The sequence below is a fragment of the Panthera leo genome, chromosome B2, assembly GCF_018350215.1.
Source record: "Panthera leo isolate Ple1 chromosome B2, P.leo_Ple1_pat1.1, whole genome shotgun sequence".
Taxonomy (NCBI): domain Eukaryota; kingdom Metazoa; phylum Chordata; class Mammalia; order Carnivora; family Felidae; genus Panthera; species Panthera leo.
Window position 1 is genome coordinate 38,755,963 of NC_056683.1, and position 17,154 is coordinate 38,773,116.

The following is a 17,154-nucleotide window of genomic DNA, read 5'->3' on the forward strand; positions in this document are numbered from 1 at the left end:
CCACATTGGACTATGATAGTGTGAGGAATAAGCTACCATTGGGCTAAGTCACTGAGATCTCAGGGTTTTGTCTATTATTGCCTCAGAGTCTCCTTACTCAAGAATAAATCAATCACAAAGGCACCTTGTAACAGAAAGTAGTATAATTAAAGAGAAAAACAGACACAGATATTTTCAGTAAGTTTCTATGTGAGTGCAAGTAAGAGCAAATCAAACTAATGGTCACTAAAACTATGAAGGCACCTATTGTTTATTTGGCAAGAGGTCAGAGGTAGGTAGTCCAAATATTAGTTCAGCAATTCAGTGATATCATCAAAGAGCCAGGTTCTTTCCCTCCCACTTCTATGGCTTCTCAGCTTACTGGTTTTCATTCTTGTTGTTTTATGGTCAAAATATGGCTGCCACAGCTCCAACCATCACATCCTCACCTAATGACTTTTTAATCAAGAAGGGAGGGGATAAAAAAAAAATAAAGTTTTCATCAGAGAAGAAAGTCTTTCCCAGAAGCTCCCAGAAAACTTTCTTTTGTATCTCATTGGCCAGAGCTGATTCATAAGCTACTCCTAGACAAAAAAAAAAGGGGGGGGGGGGGTTCACCTTCTCATTGGGTTCAATGTCACATGAGAAAAATCAGAATTCTTTTAGCAAGAAAGGAGGGTAACAGCTATTGGGTTAGGGAACAACAGCCTCTGCTTCATGTATAGATAATAAAGTTGCATAGCCTAACACTACAGCATTAAATGCAATAAAACAAAATACAATAAAAATGGGGTATGATAATGGTCAGAACACCCTGAGGCTCAGAGAAAGAAGGCCTTGTCCAAAGTGTCCTGCTGGTTGATAACCAGGCTGGGTCTGCAAGCCAGGTTTCCTGACTCTTGGACCAAGATTAGGTCTATGTCAGAATTTTTCACTGTGGGTTCCAGGAAATACTTTTCACGAGGTGCTTGCCAAATCAAAAAGGGTCCAAAAAAAAAAAAAAGGGGTCCAATAATCAAATACATTAGACAAATGTTACCTACTAAATCCTATCTTGGTGATTTGTTATATCCATTATCATATTAAAGTTTCCAAGAAGTCCTGCAGCAAAGAACACATAATATTTAACCTAGTAGTTCCCAAAAATACATTTGAGCATGGAATTGTCGCCTTGTGGCTCTGATTAACACCTCAAGGGACTGGCGTTCTGAAGAACGGCCTTTGGAAATGCTGCCTTAAACAGGACAGCTCCCAGTTACCTTACCCGATAACACAACCACTGTGCTGAACACATCCATCTGTGGAGACAAGGCTAATTAGTCCGGCATATGCCGCTCTGCTCGCTGCATTCTGGCACACGTTCCACTCAGGTGGTACATTTTTTTCTCCTGGTTAATGAAGAGGTTTATTTTTGTGTGCTCATTTAGGAATTGTAATCACTTTCAAGAAAGAATGAGAGCGTGTCATCGGAAAGAATGAGAACCTGGGAGGTAATGGAGAAACCCATAGATGTATCTCTGGCTCAGAGACTGCAATAGTGGTCCACACAACTCTACCACACCACCAGGTTTAGGGCACCTCTGTTGACGCCATCCAGTCGATTCTGTAATCAGATGGCCTCGGCTACCTCCTTATATGTGGCCAAGGTAGGATCACTGGCTCTGCCAGCCACCGCATGTCAGCCTTGGGTAATTTCCTTCTCCTTTGGTCTGGGTTTTCTTGCTATCTACTGATAAGGACACTGAGGTGTGGAGTGCTAAAGCAGCCTGAGCTCAGGGTCCAGGTCTTGAATTCTGGACTCTCTTCCCTCCACAAGGGAACAGTAAGAGACACAGACCACCTGATATTCCATGATCACTTACCTTGTTTAACTTCTTGTTGCAACATTCATGCATGCATCAGTAGTGGACATCTCAGTTAATTTTCACAAATTGAACACATCAGTGTAACTAGGATTCAGATCAACATACCCTTACCAATACCTCAGAGGCCACCTTGTGCTGCCTTCCAGTTACTATGTTCTCAAGGGTAACAACTACATTCATTTTGTCTGTTACTAAACTTCACATAAATGGACTCAAAGAGTATACACATACTCTCTCATATCTGGTTTCTTTCACTTTAGAGTATGATCATCAGGTTCTACCACATTGTTGGGCAAAACTGTAGGTCCCTTAATTCTCACTGTTGCGTACTATTCTACTGTGTGACTATACTACACTTGACTTATCCATTCTACTCTTGGCAGACATCTTTTGTTTGTGTCATTTCCAGTTTGGCTCTATGAAAAATAGTGCCTTAGAACCTTCTAGAAGATGTGTTTCAGAAGAGCCTATGGATGCCTTTCTGTTGGATACACTATACCCAGGAGTGGAAATACAAAATCATAGGGTGTGCATTGGTTAGATATTTCCAAAGAGTTGTCTGAAATGGCTTTATCAATTTATTCTCACACTAGCCATGCTTGAGAGTTCAGTGGCTCCTCATCTTCCTCAGCACCCAGGATTTTCCATCTTTTTCACTTTGGTCATTCTGGTAGGTGTGCAGTGACACCACATTGTGGTTTCAATATGCATTTCCCTATAGACCAATGATATGGAACACCTTTTCTTGTTTACTAGCCATTCTGTTATCTTTTTCTGAGAAGTGTGAAAGAAGTGTGCAAGTTTTTATCCATTTTTCTCTTGAATTGTCCTTTTCTTATTGATAGATTGTAATGTTAACACGGAGCCTGGTAACAACCCCCACCCCCATATTCATCACACTCTAATTGGCTAACAAAAACAAGAGGGTATGAAAACCAAGCTTGATGTAGGCAGAGAATGCTCCCTTTAGTAAAGATGTTTCCAATGGAAGTTGGAATGTCCCCTCCTCTTCCCAAGGCCAGACTAGGAGATGAGACAGAGTGAGAAGAAATGAATCACATACATGCAGGGAATAACTGCCAGGTCCATGCTATGTCTAGAGCACTACTCTTGGGACTGGAAATGCTGCAATGGACAGAACAGGACAGACCGTCTAGTCCACAGGGACCCAGGGCACTTAATTGAGCATGAGAAGGGTACTCAGCCTTTCTCTTCCAGATCTGGGCTAACCTTTGCCACCCGAGACCCTGGGGGTAATGAATAACACCCCTGGCTTATAATAATGATAATAACAAGCCACTCACATTTATTGAGCACTTACTATGTCCCAGGTGTCATTCCAAGTACATCACACGTGTTAAGCCAGTGGTTCTCAAGCTTCAGAGTTCACAGGCATTGTCTAGAGGGCATGTTCAGCACAGACTGCTGCTGAGTCCTGACGGTTTCTGACTCAGGGGATTTGGTCTGGGAGGGACATGAGAATTTTCATTTCTAGTAAACTCCCAGGTGATGCTAATGCTGCAGCCTCTTAAGCTATCACCTTGGAGCAAGCCTATGGGGTGAGCACTGTTATTATCTCTGTTGCTTAGTGAGGACACTGAGGCATGGACAGGCTAAGCAGTATCCGTGCCTGTGGCCACACAGCTAATAATTGGCAGACGTGATATTGGAACTGAAACCCTGTGACTCCAGATTCTGCACTCTTAACGATTAACTACACCCCACTATGCCCCAAGTAGCTTGCTTTTAAAGGCTCCGTAAAAAGTCCAGTGTAACTGCCAAGATAAGAGCCAGGTGTAGCATGCAGCCTCAGATTCCCATTAAATAAATCTGTCCTTCCTGGCGGGTTCTTGGACAGGCTGCGCATCTGCTCTCATCTTGCAGAGAGATGGATAAGCATGGAGGATGGAGACACATATTTTGGTTTTGCAGCTTAAAGGTCTACACTTGAATCCCAATCCCAGGCCTCACGACCCTGGAAACCTTGGGTGACTCCATAAAGTATCTGAGCTTTAGTATCTTCGTTATTTTTAAAATATAAAGAGAAACATAAAATTATTCAAAACCCCAGCTAACTAGAGCTGCTTTGTCCTATAGCAGCTGGAAGAGCATTATTCCACTGCAGGCAAATGGCTCCTTTGTTGAGAAGACTGTCCTGATTGGGACTCTAAGGAGAGCCCTTGAAGGGGAGGCATCCATTCTCAAGTCCAAGATTCTTGGGGAAGGGGAGAGGCACGGCCCAGAACAGGACACAAAGGGCCAGGGGCAGGGGGTCCGGGAGAGGCAAAGACAAACCATTTCAAAAATTGTTGAGAGTTTGGGGCTTTCCATGGGGATGGCAGACAGTGAGACCCAGCAGAGGGATGTTAAGAAAATCAATGTCTAATATTTAATCGTAAGTAATTTGCTTTTCCATGGCACAGTGTCACCACCCCTTCCTTCCTGTCCTCTCCAAATTCTACTCCTTAGGTGGTTTTGTGTTCCTGGTGTTAAACAGAGTGACTGAGGAATGGAATTCAGTGTAAAGACAATTCTCCCATCCCAGGGAAGTCAGACAGATTCCCACACGGCATACAGGTGATCAACAACCATCATGGGAAAGCGCACTACTGATTTTAAAATCTGTTTTTAAAATTGGCATTAGTGTCTAGACTGAAGGACCCCTGAGAGTAAGATCCAAGCCAAAGAACCCTTCTTGTTCAGGTCCAATCAGCTAGATTGGTGTGGAGGTGGTGGCAGACAGGCTAGGTGATCTCCAGCCTTTTCCTGCTCTGGGTCCTTTCTTAACCCAGAACCTGGGCTGGAAAGCTGAGTGTGCTGGCTGAGGGCAGGCCTGGGGGGCTTCTTAAATGCATTGGTCCACTGAGGCCAGAAGGCAGATCCGGGAAACTTTCTCTCTGTAGATGTAGTCCAGCTAAGAAATAAAAAACCCAGCTAATAAATGAAGAAGAAGAATAAAATTAGGGGCGCCTGGGTGGCTCAGCCAGTTAAGTGTCCAACTTTGGTTCAGATCATGATCTCGTGATTGGTGGTTTCGAATCCTGTGACGGGCTCTGTGCTGACAGCCCGGAGCCTGGAGCCTGCTTTGGATTCTGTGTCTCCCTTTCTCTCTGCCCCTCCCCGCTTTCAAAAATAAATAAACATTAAAAAAAATTTTTTAGATAATAAAATTAAAATTGCACCACTTTGCAATACCTATGAATTAATGGATCCAGGCTTTGCTCATTAGGCCACTAATATCACAAAAACAAAGACAATTAGAATTTTGTGCCTTCTGATGGATGAATACATATTACTTATGATGTAGATTTGGAAGGAAGGAAGGAAGAGAGAAAGAGAGAGAGAGAAAGAGAAAGAAGAAGACAGGAGGGAGGAAAGCAGGAGGGAGGGAAGGAGGGAGAGAGAGAAAGAGGGAGACCTGCTTCAAGCCTGTGGATGTAGGTTTCACCTGGCAGGAATTACAGAGGACAAAAGAACATATCAAAGGGCACCACAGGGATGCAAGCAATCTCTATAAAACAGAAACTCAGGGGCGCCTGGGTGGCTCAGTTAATTAAGCTTCTGACTCTTGGTTTCAGCTTAGGTCATGATCTCACAGTTCATGGGTTTGAGCCCCATGTCAAGCTCTGTGCTGTCAGCACTGAGCCTGCTTAGGATTCTCTCTCTCCCTCTCTGCCCCTTGTCTGTTCACGCTGTCTCTCTCTCAAAAATAAATAAACTTGAAAAAAACAACAACAGAAACTCAGTTCATCAGTACGTTGTGAGAAAAATCAAAAAGGATGTGGGAATTTACAGCTTGTGAAAGACATACTGCCTTCTCTCACTGAACCAGACACTGAACCTGAACCTGGCCTGGTCAGGGGAGAGAAGGGTAGGACTGAGTTAGTCTGACAGAGGGGAGGGGGCTGAGGCTGGGGATGCAGGAGCCTCTTCCTTCTGGGAGAAGGGAGACAGTTCACCAGGGAGAAGTGAGGAAATGGCCTCAGGGCTTGAAGGAGGAGGTCGCCTCAGGAGGAGGACAGGAGGTGAGAGAGAGAGAGAGAGAGAGAGAGAGAGAGGTGTCAACCATGTGGAGTCACCTTCTGAAGATGTAATTCACAAAGGGCTTTTGTCCTGTGGAGAGAAAGAACAGCTACTGTGTTGAAAGAAGGAACAGCCTCTTTTCTTCCCACCTGCATGGCTCTGACCCCTCAGGGAAAGGCTTGTGTCAATGGGAACACAGCCAGGATCTACCATCGGGTCCCATGGGCCCTGGGTCTGCCCAGGCCCCACTTGGGAGAAGGTGCTCCAGCGCCCCTGCCAAGCCCTGCCTTCACATCCACAATGCTGCAGAGCATGGTAGCAAGGGACCTGAAGAGCCGAAGCTCTCAGGACAGGGATGCAGACCCCTCCCCATGTGTGGCCAAGCAGAGACAGGACCAGAGGGGCACAGAGTTCCCTGTGGCTGATCAAATGGAATCACCAACTGGCTAACAGCCACAGAACGATCTGTGAGAGAGAGAGCAGGAGCTAAATACATGCCCAGGCTTGAGAGATAGGAAAACGAGTCCATGATTCTCTCCCCAAAGTTTGTTAAGGAACACTTCTGAGACACAGACAGTGAGAGTGTTCTTCCCGGCTTTGGTCAAGCTAGTAAAATTCTCAAAGCCCTGCTAGCCCATTTACAGGGCTTTTGTGTGACCAGAAAAGGGTGGCACCTCTGGGCTTGGCCATGGGCTGGTGAGGAAAGAAAAGGTGTTCCTCCCTCCAGCTTGACCAGCCCAGATCCAGGCAAGCCTCACTTGTACCTCAGCTGGTGCCTCTGTGCCACCCCAGAATGGCACGGCCATATGTGGCCCTCCTGGTAAAAGCACTGTGTATCTCCCACAGACAGGAGCGCTGGGTTGGAGAAAGGGCCCGGGCACCCAGAGGGACGAGAAGCAAGGAAGAGGGCCAATTCCACAGGCTGTGGGAAACGGTCTTCTCCTGAGTCCTCTGTCTTCTTGGGCCTCCTCATGCACCCACATTCCTTTCTGTAGCCTAGCGATCTGGGATTTGTCTGCATAGAGATCAGGATGGTGAAGTCAAGCCACAGACATAGATAGGCTTGTTTCCCTGGTGGGTAAAGGGAATAGACTGGTGACTGGGGTCCCGCAGGAAACTGGCTCCCACTTAGAGCCACTTAACAGAGCTCATCCCCACCTCTCCCGCAGCACACTCCTCCCTCGCTCCTTGGCATCGGGGCTGCACAAATAAACCAACCCCGTCTGGGCTGGAAGCGGGCAAGTGGCAGGGAATCAAGGAGGAGAGACAGGCAGCCTGGTGCCCCATTGGTGGAGAGATGGAGTGGGAGACTGGGCGCTCTGCCCTGAGGACTGCAGTGGCCTTCACCGCCCCTCCCTCAGCACCTGCCCCCCTCCAATGGCGTGCCTGTCATCTCCAATGGTTGACATTTATTGAGCACCTGCTATGTGTGTTCCAGGCACATAGCCAAACACTTCACACACTATCAGGCTGGGCTCTGAGATGCAAGCAACGGAAAGCAACTCTGGCTGATTTAAACAGGAAAAGAATTCACTAAAAGCATCTTTGGTTCCTCACAGAATCTCTAAAGGGCCTAGAAACCAGGTTTGGGGCTACACATTCAAGAATAACACCAAAAGTGGGCTGCTAAAGTGATCCAAATTTGGACACCACTGCTGCTGGGCTGGCCCCACACTTGGAGCTTACACCACGGGTGCCAACTGGCCACTGGCCACCAAAGCAGCAGCTTGGTCACCACCATCTCTTCAAGCCATTGCAGCAGCCCAAGATAAAGCTCCAGGGTCTGGGCTGGTGCATCCGACCAGCAAAGCCACGTCTTCTGCCGCAGAAGATGAGCTCTGCCACCTACTGAGGCCCTAAGACACACGGGGAGAGTGAGGCGCTGGCCCCAAAGAAAGACAAGTGTCCAGTGCACAGGTATGGCCTCTATTATCTCTTTGAAATCTTGCAAGAACACTGCAATGTAAGTGGATATGTCACCCTCATTTATCAGAACAGGTAGCTGAAGGTTGGAAATATTAGCCAAGGGGCGCCTGGGTGGCTCAGTCCGTTGAGCGACCAACTTCAGCTCAGGTCATGATCTCCCAGTTCACGAGTTCGAGCCCTGCGTCGGGCTCTGTGCTGACAGCTCAGAGCCTGGAGCCTGCTTTGGATTCTGTGTCTCCCTCTCTCTCTCTCTGCCCCTCCCCACTTTGTGCTCTGTCTCTATGTCTCTCTGTCTCTCAAAAATATGAACATTAAAAAAATTTTATAAAAAGAAACATTAGCCAAGGATGCAGAGCTGTTTGGCATCAGGAGGCACAGGAGCCCCCATCTCCTAACCATATTGTCCCTAAGCCTGCTGTCTGCAGCCCTGCCAGACAGAAAGGAGCCTGTTTAAGATAGCCGTCCACAGGAGAGAGAGTGAGAACCAGAACAAGAGATAGAAAGAGAGCATGTGTGTGTGGGAATGCATGTGTCTCTGTGTGGGAATGTGTGTGTCAGTGCATGCGTCTGTGTGTGTCTACGTGAATGTGTGTGTCCCGTGGGTGAATGCGTGTGTCCACGTGGGTGGAATGTATGTGCCTGTGTGTGTGAACAAGTATGTCCATGTGGGTAAGTGTGTGTCCATGTGTGTGAATGCATGTGTTTTTGTGTGTGTATGTGTCTCCATGTGGGTGAATGTGTGTCTCTGTGTGTGAATATGTGTGTCCGTGACTGTAACTGTGTGTCCGTGTGGGTGAGTGTGTCTCTTCAGGTAATTGTGTGTCTCTGTGTGTGAATGTGTGTGTCCATGTGTGTCTGCGTGTGTCTATGTGAATGTGTGTGTCCGTGTGGGTGGAATGTGTGTGTCTCCGTGTGTGAATGTGTGTGTCCATGTGTGTGAATGTGTCATGTGTGTGAATGTGTGTGTCTCTGGGAATATGTGTGTCTGTGTGTGTGAATGTGTATGTCTCTGTGTGAATGTGTGTGTTTCTGTGTGTGAATGTGTGTCCGTGTGGATGAATGTGTGTCTGTATGTGTGAATGTGTGTGTTTCTGTGTGTGAATGTATGTGTCCATGTGGGTGAAAGTCTGTATTTCTGTGGATGAATGTGTGTGTCTGTGTGTGGGAAGGTGTGCATTCACATGGGTGAATGTGTACATCCGTGTGTGTGAATGTGTGTCTCTGTGGGTGACTGTGTGTCTGTGCGTGTGAATGTTGGTGTTGAGGGGCAAGGGTGGGTTGAAGATCTCTCCCTGACTTCATCATTTGCGGTATCACAGACCCGGCCATAACAGCCCAGTAGTCAGGCCCGTCTGCCCACTTCACGTATACGTGTATAGCAGGACCTCAAGGCTCTCTAACTCAAGCTTAGTGAAGCTGATCAAAGGCTCTGTAAAGGGAACAGCATGCAGGGTGTGTAAGCGGCACTGGCCATTTGCACACTGCCCCACGTGCTGAACTGATGCCCTTTCCCTAACAGCAACCCTGACAGTGTGCACTTTGGAGCGGGTATCTGGAAAGCACACGGACTCAGATGGAAATGTGGGGTCTTCTGAAATCAGTCCCACTGAACCATGAGCCTCACATCTGTTTTTCTTGTCCCACAAACCCTGCTGCCCATTCCCAGCATAGAGGAGGTCCTCAGTAGCTATTTGTCCAATGAATGGGTGAGTGAGTGAATGAATGAATCAGCCTCCTCATGGATGATGTCATAATGCCCTTAACCAGCAGAGACCCAGTGGGTTTCTTCCTGCAGTTCTCGTCTGCTTAGCCCCTCATTCTTCTGATCCCCACGTGGTCTGACTGAAGCTTTGATGTTCATCTCTTGCTTCTTCTTACTTGTTCCCATGTCTTGGTCTTTGCTTATTCATTTGCTTAAAATACTCGTTCAGAGTCTGAAATCTGTCCCTATTAGATTCTGCGGGAAGGCTTTGATTCCTTCCAACAACCTCTGGAAATTCCAAGCAGGTGGACACAGCAGCTCTCCTGCCTGGAGGGGCTGCCCAGGGTTTGTGGGCTAGGGACCAGCAGCAGAAGACAGGAAGGGGCTGGACCTGCAAATGGGATGGGGCAATCCCCCCACCAGTCTGGACTCGAGGGACCCTGAAGCCTGCACAATAATGGAGCTGGGTGGTAGATCACGCTGTGATTTCTACACAGCAGTCAAGATGCCTAAAAAACTAATGTGTTTGACACACAGGCAACCCACTGCAGACCCAAGATCCCCAGGATTTCAACTCCAGGCTTGGAGGAGAGCCCACTCTTTCAATGCCAGATGTGCCCAAAAAGGAGGTTACCTGTGTACAGCACCCAGAGGAGCAGCAGCATCCTTGCTCTCTATTGCCCAGACGTCTCCATTCTCTGAGACTGGTTTTTGCACACCTGAAGCACGGGGATTTCCGGGAGGAGCCTGCAGTCCCCTGTGCTGGAGGAAGCTTGCCAGAAGGGAGGCAGCCAATTTCTAGCCTCAGAGCAGGGGGTACTGCGCAAGCCGGTTCCACCTCCCTTCCACCCGTTCCTGCTTTTGTTACTCTCTCTCTTCTGGGCCAGCCCAAGCCCTCTCTGGCAGGGAGGATTGGGTCGCAGGAAGACAGGCAAGTGGAAAAGTGACAGTCTGACCACACTCTATTGGTGCTCACAGCAATGGGGCCGTGGCTTTCTCCTGGACACTTCTGGTCTTCCATCTTTCAGCCCCCATGTCTGTTCACCTGCAGGGGGGTCTGGGGAAGGAGCAAGTCGTTAGTGGCGAGGCAGGGCATAGGTCATCTCACTTGCCACTGGTACTGGGTGTCCCACTCACACCCAAAGGCTCCCATGGGGAAAAGACACCTCACCTTCCCCCTTTCACAGGACAGACGTGACAGCCTGCTCAACTGGTTCTGGAAGCCACAGCACTATCCCCTTACCTCCCACACACCCTGGCTGGGTGAGGTCTTCATGCACTGTCTGATTTATTTATTTATTTAACTCATTTATTTATTTATTAAATATTTATTCAATTTTGAGAGAGAGAGCATGAGCAGGGGAGGGGTGGAAAAAGCAGGGGGAACAGAGGATCCAAAGTGGGCTCTGTGCTGACAGCAGCCAGCCCAACGTGTGGCTCAAATTCATGAACCGTGAGATCATGATCTGAGCTGAAGTCAGACGCTCAACAGCCTGAGCCACCCAGGCACCCTACCACCCTATTTAAATTTGCAGCCCACCCCTGAGCCCCAGGTCCCTTGGAGCTTACATATGGTGGGGAGTGGGCAATGATGAGTGTCACAGAAGAATAAGGCAGGATATGGGAGTTGCGAAAGGTCTTATTTTCTTATTTTAACTGGGGTGATCAGGGAAAGGTTGATGTTTGAGCAGAGACCTGAGGGGGTGAGCCAGGTGGACCCTGGGAAGGCCCACTCCAGACATAGGGGACAGTGTGTCTCAGGGCCCCAAAGAGAGGGAGGTGTGCTGGCACATTTGACCAAGAGCAATGATGCAGTGTGGACTTAAGTCAGGGGACCAGGGGGAGATCGATGAGACGGGAGCAGATCAGGGCAGAAAGGTGATGTGCTTCTGGAAAAACTCTCCTGGACATGTTGCATGTATTAACTCATGTAATTTTCTCCCACTAAAACACTCTGAGGTGAGGATGATTATTATTCCCATTTTCCAGAGGAGGAAACTGAAGAACAGAGAGGTTCAATAATTTCGCACGGGTCACACAGCCAGGATCCAAGCAGGTTTTGCCTGGAGTCTGCACACCTACCTGCTTTGCTATGTGGCCTATAATAATGACTCAGCAGCTTTAGAGATGAACAGACACGAATTCCAGTGCTGGGCTACAGTGCAGGGGCTTTGACCCTGGCAAGTGAGGTGCCCTCTATGCACTTCTGTGTCCCACTCCTCACAGGTTACAGTGAAGCAGAGAATATGCTCACTGTACTCTGTGGGTCATCGTTCCCTTCCCTGTCCTGCTTCCAGGCAGATGACACAGATCCCCAAGCCAGGTGTCATAAACAAGGACAGTCCAAGGAGCAGTGGGCAGCTCAGCCACAAAAACCCAGGAGGGGAGAGAAGCAGGGCTCAGGTGGAGGGCGCTAACTTCCTGTCAGGAGGTCACCGTTGAGACTAAGTTTCCAGAGAGCTCTGGGCCCAGTGCTTCCTGTGAGAGGCTTAGCTCTGGAAGGAAACCCACCAGAGAGGAAGTGAGAGCCAGCTCCTGTGAAGGAGTTTTAAGCTAAAGGAGACTCAGGGCACCTGGGTGCCTCAGTTGGTTAAACGCCCAACTCCTGGTTTCAGCTCAGATCATGATCTCACAGCTTTGTGGGTTCGAGCCCCGTGTTAGGGCTCTGTGCTAACAGCAGAAGCCTCTTTGGGAGTTTGGGATTCCCATTCTCACCCCCCACCCTCTCTCTCTCCCTCTGCCCTTCCTCTGCTTGTGCTGTCTCTGTCTCTCTCAAAATAAACAAACTTTGATAAATAAACAAACAAACAAACAAACAAACTGAAGGAGCCTTGAACCTGCTGAGACAGTGAGGGCAGATAGGGAACCTTGGAGAAGGTCATGAGGGATGGATGCCCTCAGAACCTGTGTCTGAAATAACCAGCCGTGACCCCCAGCTTGCTGTCCATACCCTGATTGCAGCTACACTGGCTGTTTGCAGAGCTTGGCACTGTGCATCATTATTTACAGAGCTTGGAGCTGTTTGCAAAGCTTGTCACTGCTGGTGCCACCATTTGCAGAGCGTGACACTGTTTGTCATTTGTGGAGTTTGGTTTTGTTTGCAGGGCTCAGCATTGTTGGGAGAGGCTAGCACTGTTTGAGTCAATGTCTGCAGTCCCTGTCACTGTCTCTGTTGGTGGCATGGTGTACACAGGGCCCATTCTTCCTGGTTCCTGTTTGTTGAGCCCATGAGTGTTGATGCCAGAGTCTTTGAGGATGTCCAGAATCTGTCACTATCATAGGCATTGTGAGCAGTGCCCCTCGCTGCCTGAGGCCATTTGTAGAGTCCGTCACAGTTAAGGTTATAGTGTCTGCACCCTGGGTACCATGAAGGCAGAGCCAATGACTCTGAGCTGAGCCATATCACTGTTGGTGTCCCTGTTAGTGTCATGGTTTATGGAACCCATTGCTATCTGTGCCGCTGTTTGCAGAGCCTCTCATGTGTCTGTACCACAATAGCAGAACCTGGGGATATTCTCCACAGGTCACCACACTACACTGAAAGCCTGTTTCTGAGCTCCGGCAACCACCCCCCCCCTCCAGACATGCACCTTGCCTCATGTCCCCCCGCCCCCCAGGCCTCCCGACCAGTCTTGATCATTGGTTTCTGGGACCTCTTAACCAAAACACCCCGCCTCTGCTCCCTGGCCTACCCAATGGGCCCTATGACCTGCTTCCTGGGACTCGACTCCACTGCAGAGTCCAGGCCCCATGAGACGGCTTTGGACCAGAAGCACAAGCAGACCTGCTGAGGAGCCAGGGTCAGCAGGAAGGGGGATAAACGATACAGAAAGAGATGAGCCATCGGGCAAGATTAAAGGGTTTTGCTTCTTCATCTGACAGGGCTTGAAGGCTGTCATTGGGAGGGAGATGGCTTCCTGTGGCGCAGGGTGTAATTAATTAAGGGCAAGGGGAGGCTAGTTCAGGCAGCTGGTGCTAGTGATAAAGTGGCATCGCCAAGCAAGTCCCCAGTGGTGACAGAGATTAGAGGCGCCCATCACGTGCATGCACTGGGCTTATTGGATTCAATGTCGGGAGAGGGCAGGGCTCTTTTGGACAGAAGGGCAGGGACCAGGCAGAAAGTATCTGTGGGTGACGCTCTGCCTCCTTCAGACCCCAACACCTTGAAGTTCAACCCCCCCGGGTAGGAGAGCCAAAAATACCCATTATGCCACTGCTCGTTTCGTGTAGAAAAAAATCCGGAAAATGAGAGCATGTGTTAAAGGGGAAACATTGAAAGGAATGGTTAAAAGAAAGTTAAAAAAAAATTTTTTTTAAAGCATAAGAAAACCATAGACTATTGAAAAAAAAAATAAAGAAAATCCTCATTGAAAGCCAGGAAAAAATGTGCGCTGAGGATCAAAAAGACTAGTTTCTGGAAAGGAATAAAAAAAAAAAAAAAAAAAAAAAAAAAAAAAAAAAAAAAAAAAAAAAAACCTCAGCATAGCTAACTAGCAGAGAAAAAGAGGCCGAGCCCAGGAGAAGGTGCGGGTGACACATAGATCATCTATTCATGTGTTTACATTTTGTCATTAATTATTTCTCACGGGTAAAGGCCAGAGGCAAACTTGAAGTCAAATGTCCAAGAAAAGAACGTGAGAAGGCTCCTGGTAAGGAATTCCAAAGCTGCTTTAAATACTTCAAAGTCAGGAAAGCAGGTGAAGAGCATGTGGAATCAGAGTGCAGAAGGTATATACGGCATGAAAAGGGTCCAGCCGACACGATCAGCAAACTGTGCCAGGGACAGCCGCCCAGAGTCCTCCACTCCCAAACAGACTTTTGATGCTGAGGCTGAACAGAGAGATGAACTACTAAACGACAACGGGAAATCCTTACGTTGCTTTATGGTTTACTTTTATTTTTTCCCCCCTTTACATCAACTCTTTTTTAAAAAAAAATTTTTAATGTGTATTTATTTTTGAGAGACAGACAGACAGAGCATGAGCAGGGGAGAGGCAGAGAGAGACAGGGAGACACAGAATCTGAAACAGGCACCAGGCTCTGAGCCGTCAGCACAGAGCCAGACATGGGGCTCGAACCCATAAACTGTGAGATCAGTGACCTAAGCCAAAGTTGGACGCTTAACCAACAGAGCCACCCAGGACACCCTTAGTAGCCCCATTTCTTAGATCAGAACACTAAGATCAAAATTGGTTGAGAGGCAAGAACCCTTAATTAAGTGACATCAACGGTAGAAAGAGAGCCCAGGGCTCCTGACCCTGAGACCCAAAATCTTAGCACAATACCATCCATCTTGGTTTCTTGTAGAAGCAAAGATATGGCACAAGTAGCTAATTGGGAGATAAAGGGACAGAGGGACAGAGGAGGGACAGAGAAGGTGAAGAACCAACATGGGCTGTGCCATCAAGTGGGTTAACATAGTGGAAGTTGGACTTCAGACCTGGAGGGGACCTCAGGTGACACTGGCACCGAGCCTCAGAGGTTTCCTTCCTGGGGTGAGGGAGCTGAGGTATGTATCCACCAGCTTCCTACAGCCATGGAGGGCTGTTCCCAGGGGCTGCAATTCCCAGTACCTCTGTCCTGCCCCAGCAGACTGCAGAGAGGGCCTCATGCCAAGTCACAGGTGCCATCACCTAGCATTTGGGCCAGTACAAGGGAAGGTCAAGGGCTGAAACAGGTGGGTACCGACAGCACCTGCGATGCATGCTGCCCAAAGACTGCCTTTCATTCAGAAATGGATGTAGGGACGCCTGGGAGGGCTCAGTCAATTAGGCGTCTGATTCTTGATTTTGGCTCATGTCATGATCTCAAGGTTCGTGAGTTTGAGCCCCACATGGGGCTCTGTGCTGATAGCGCAGAGCCTGCTTGGGATTCTCTCTCTCTGTGTCTTTCTGCACACCCCCCACTCTATCTCTGTCAAAATAAATAAATAAACAAACAAACAAAAAAAGAAATGGATGTAAACAGGTCACCAACACCTGCTGAAATCCACTTGGACCTCCTGGGCAAACTCGAGTATGGAACAGCAAAACTATTGTCCAAGCGACATTACTTGTGGCTCTGAATGGCCACTGTGTTTATGGCCTGGCAGACCACCAACCACACTGGTTCCTAACAAATGGCCCCTCGAGGTGGGTATTACCTCTCAGATACTATTATTATTATTTTGTAAGGGGGATGCAGTGAAACCCATACTTCACACATGAAGAAACCGAGGTTCCAAGAGACAAAATAACTTGCCCAAGGACACAAGGGAGAGCTGGATGGATCTTTCATTCTAGAATCCATGCCAGCTTCTCCTATGCCTCTCAGAGGTGGTCCTCCTAAACACGAAAAGGTCAAGTTTTCCTTTTGGAAAGCCCCTTCCCACCTCCTCTCCCCCCATTAGACAAAAAAGTCAGAAGGAATAGAAATGAGTGAAGTATGGGTTAGGGTAGCTCCTGGGAGACAGATGGTCACTGAGATAAGAAGGGAATTTGGAGCCTGTGACAGAGTTGGAGCCCAGGAACAGTGGGGCTACCATACCTCACAGGGGGTGACAGGGGAGTCTGATGGTCTACCTGCATGTGGGGTTCCCGGTGGGTGTAAGCACCAACCTTCAGGGGGACCCAGATGAAGAGAAGGCTTGTGCTCTGGATCTGGAGTCAGGTGAGGAAAGGCGTGAAAATGACCCCCAGAGCATCCTGGGACTGAGAAAATGCTCACTTCCCTTCACACTCACTTCTGCCGGCCTAACCTCCAGCCCCACGGCCTCGCCACGGCCTCTTTACCCGTAATTCCTCTTTTTTTAGAGCAGTCAACCCAGCACTGAGAGGCAGTAATTGGGAACCCTTTGTACCACACAGTCTCTGCCACGCTCCTGGGGTTGCAAAGGTACTTTCTACTGCCAGGCACATGGGGTTTGGCCTTTTTCATGTATTTGAACATTTACAGTCAGAAAGGGAGGGGTGGGGTATGGGGAGAGATGGAGACAGGTTGACAGAGGGAGACCTGAAGGGAGACAGGGAGAGGAACCGAAAGCAAGATCAGAACACTTGGAGAGAAAGAGGCAGGCAGACACTAGGGCGAGAAGCAGGAAGTGGAAAAAACACTAACAATGAAAGCCTGAGAGGCAGCGGGAGTCCAGGAGAGCAGGACCTGGGAAGGAGGGAGGGAACAGGGAGGAGAACAGACAGATGCAGAAAAGGAGCACACGTGTGAATCCACGCACACCGGGGTGGAGGGGGGAAGGGAGGGAGAAACAAGGGGAACACGCGAGCAAGGTGATCCCCCCCACCCCCACCAGACACCCTGGTTCCCAGAGTCCTGCAGTACCTGCACACCCACCAGCCTGGAATGTTAATTACACACCACACCGTTCTTTAACAATCCTGAGAGCTTTTGGGTTCCTAGAGAGGGGGAGCTGGGAGGCATGGAGGGAATCTTAGGCAGTGTGTAGTGCCTCCCTGCCCTGCCCAGGCAAGGGAGCAGGGGAACCTTCTGGTGACATCACAGAGAGGAGCCAGGCATGCAGTGGTCCCTCAGAAAATGGGGAGAGGCTGGCCAGCTGCGCTTAGGAGAGTCTGGATGGAGAAACCAGGGAGAGAAAGAACCCCGGGAAGAAGAAGCTCAGGAAGGTGAGAGAGCAGTGGGGTATGGGGAGACTGAGACCCCCTCCCC

General features: G+C 48.7%; 1 long non-coding RNA gene across 1 annotated transcript; it reads right to left on the bottom strand.

The window, feature by feature from the left end:
• Positions 1–234: 234 nt before the first annotated feature.
• LOC122219882 lies at positions 235–16,897 on the bottom strand. The gene is made up of 3 exons (XR_006202594.1): positions 16,810–16,897; positions 10,130–10,552; positions 235–435 (listed from the first exon to the last, which is right to left on the bottom strand). It is a non-coding gene; the product is annotated as an uncharacterized LOC122219882 (long non-coding RNA).
• Positions 16,898–17,154: the final 257 nt, after the last annotated feature.